Genomic DNA, 3,294 nt, shown 5'->3' on the forward strand with positions numbered 1-3,294 from the left:
TGTCTGCTTCGTGGATGAGGTGCGCCCAGCTGGATCAGGGTTTGCCATGCCTGGAAGTCTCAATGAAGCTGCAGAGGCGGGGACCCTTTCCCCCATTCCCCATGCTCTTGTATAGATTCTCATACCCATGTAGCAGAAAAAATTCTCACACATGCCCTCACCCATCAGACGTCCTGTCCTAATCCAAGGGCTGGAAACCCCTGTTTATTCTATTAGGTAACAAAAACAGCTTACAGATATGGTTAAGGTTACTAATCAGTTCAGTTAGATCTCATCAAAAGGAGGTTACCTGGGTGGGTCTAATCCAAACACAAGTACATTACAAAGCAAAATTTTATTGACATTGGAGAAAGGGCAAGTCAGAGAGAAGGCTAGACATGCCCTTCCTAGCCTGAAGATGGAGGGGGTGCACAATGCCAGCAGAGCAGTCCTGGGTGACCCCTCTCTGACAGCTACGAGGTAGCAGGACATCAGTCTTGTAGCTGCTCTGAACTACACGCTGCTGACAATTTGAATGGACTTGGGAGGACCCTTCTCTCCCTGCTATAGGCTGGCCAGCGTCGTTTGGTGTCGTACTGTGAGACCCAGAACACAGGCTCCAGTAGAGGCTGCGGGACTTCTGACCTGTAGAACTGTGGGCTCCTATCAGGGGTTGTTTAAACAGCCACCTGTGGGGGTATCATTATGTGGCCCCAGAAAACCAAACCAAGCTCTCAGCAGTCTCAGAGTCGCCTCTGAACTTAGCTTCCAGAATCTTCCCTTTGGGCTCACAATTGCCCATTCTTAGAGAAAAGTAATGAGAGAGCCCTGGGGGTAAAATCTCTGAAGAGTCTCTTCTGAGATGTTCTTAGAAGAGAGAGGAGGCGTGGGCTGCAGTGATGTGGACGGACCAGGGCTAACCTTGATGGCTTCGATATGACATTCCCCTCCACATTTAGGTGGCCCTGGCACCTCAGCGATGCCCTATGGAAGAATGGATGCACATGTGAGAGCATTTTTCCTCTCTTTATTTTTCGTTAAAAAATAAAGGAGTAGCCGGGCGGTGGTGGTGCACGCCTTTAATCCCAACACTCGGGAGGCAGAGGCAGGAGGATCTCTGTGAGTTCGAGACCAGCCTGATCTACAAGAGCTAGTTCCAGGACAGGCTCCAAAACTACAGAGAAACCCTGTCTCGAAAAAGCAAAAAAAAAAAAAAAAGGAGTAAATTTATTTAAAGAATAGTTATGGAAGTAACTGCCCTTAGTGGCTAAAAATTAATACCCAATTATCTAAAATTCTCTCTCTCTCTCTCTCTCTCTCTCTCTCTCTCTCTCTCTCTGTGTGTGTGTGTGTGTGTGTGTGTGTGTGTGATTCCAACAGTGCTGTATAAAAGTCAGCTCACTCAAAAGGAATGTTTGGGAACCTTGGGGTGATGAAACCGTCAGGCAGCTGAGGCTGGCCCTGTCTGGAGGACAGATCAATTCCCTCTCTCTTATCCGGCAGCTTTTGCTCAGGACCCGTCTTCACCAAAAGCTCCCTGTGTGAGCGAGGGCGTCACACCTGCGGACTCCTCCCTTCTCCAGGGGCCTAGAGTGTGGGAGGGAGTGTGGAGGTTGGCTACTGGCAGAGGGGAAAGGCAAGGGAATCCTGTTCATTGAACTTCAGCCAAGAAGTTTGTGGGAAGTCGGGGGAGGCGGGGGGGGGGGGGGCTTTGAATACCACCAATTCACCCTTCCAAAGACATTGCTTTTTGGATGTGAAAACATAGAAATAGCCACTGGCTCCCTCCACTCCCTGCCCCAGTCTGCCTCCACAGCCCAGGGTGGCCTCAATCTTGCCATCTTCCCTCCTCTGCCACCCAAGTGCTAAGATTACAGGCTGGGCCTTCACTCTCTGCTCATCCGTTGGTTTCTGCCTGGTAGGATCGTGGCCTTCAGTTTGCTTTCATCGGAGTCTCCTTCAGATTCCTAAAATCAAAGCTCACCCTCAGCCCCGGATCTCAGTGCAGACTACTAAGATCTCAGACACCGGAAGGGGAAAAGGTTCAGAAAATACTGAAAATTGCACACACGGACCTCTTAGCTTCTACTTAATTGCATATATACCTAGAAGCATCAAGGAATCTGTCTGTTTAGGGGGCTTGGGTATGGGTGGAAAACCAAGGACAGAGTATTAATTGGCACGGTTGTGTTCTCAGAGCTGCCCTCCAGAAGGGAGTCCTGTGATGACCTCTGCGCAGAATGGAGCTCCATCCTGTCTCAGGATCCCTCTTCAGAGTCTGCTTGAAGGAAGTTGCCTCCCATGGCTTGCCACAGCTTGCTGGTGACCACATCTGTCTGGCTTCACATTTGGCATTATTCCTTCATACTGAGTGCTGTAGCCAACTTGCTCTGAACACATTTGGCCTCTTTGCGGCCTGTGCTCACTTTCTCTTTGTGATAGAGCTCCTTGGCTAAAGCCGGGCTACAGTGGTGCAAGCCTTTAATCCCAGCACTTGGGAGGCCGAGGTAAGCTGATCTCTGTGAGTTCAAGGCCAACCTGGTCGGTCTATTAATTGCTAAGCCAGTTCTTAAACCCCATTAAAATATTTTGTGAGCCAGAATACATTCCTGTATTGCTATGTAGTGGAGGGGCACTGCCCTCCTGCAAATTCTGGAAGATTCTTGAGTTCAATTAGGACAGTGGTCTTTTGCCTGAGGTGCCCGCTGAGCTGAGGCATCCGAGGGCGCTGCCATGTTTGGCTGCCTGGTGGCGGGGAGGCTGGCGAAAGAAGCCAACACCCATTTGGAGCCATGAATATTGTGTGGACCCCATCTGTGGCTCAGACTGGCATTTTGGTGGAGGTGTTAAACAGTCTGGCTCCACAGACTCCTGTGGGCAGTGCTGCTGTGTCCTCGGCTGACTCCTTCACACAGTTCTCACGGAAGATGTTGGTCAACTTCTACAATTTTGCTTCATCATTTGCTGTCTCTCAGGCCCAGGTGACACCAAATCCATCTGAAAAATGTGGTTCTGAAATGGTATGAAAACTTTCAGAAACGACTGGCACTGAACCCTCTCTTTTGGAAACATAATCTGAATAAAATAATTTGTCATTTAAAAGCATGAAGTCAAAGGGGTCATGAAGCCTACCTTTCAAAACTACTCAGTGACTATGAAACTTACCCAAAACCCCTCTAAACATTAGAAACATCGAATAAGGAAAATGTCCAATATTGATTACCTTTTCCCTTAGAAGTGTGAAATACTTCTTGGAGGCAAACATTTTGTATCGACTGTTATTCATTCCTTAAAATAAAACCTACTCATGGTAAA

General features: G+C 48.5%; 1 pseudogene; it reads left to right on the plus strand.

Annotated features, from left to right (window-relative positions):
* The first annotated feature begins 2,771 nt into the window (after positions 1 to 2,771).
* LOC121438778 lies at positions 2,772 to 3,087 on the plus strand (annotated as a pseudogene).
* Positions 3,088 to 3,294: the final 207 nt, after the last annotated feature.

Source organism: Microtus oregoni, unplaced genomic scaffold (assembly GCF_018167655.1).
Source record: "Microtus oregoni isolate MIOR12 unplaced genomic scaffold, Mior012 000057F_ref0000458, whole genome shotgun sequence".
Classification (NCBI taxonomy): Eukaryota; Metazoa; Chordata; class Mammalia; order Rodentia; family Cricetidae; genus Microtus; species Microtus oregoni.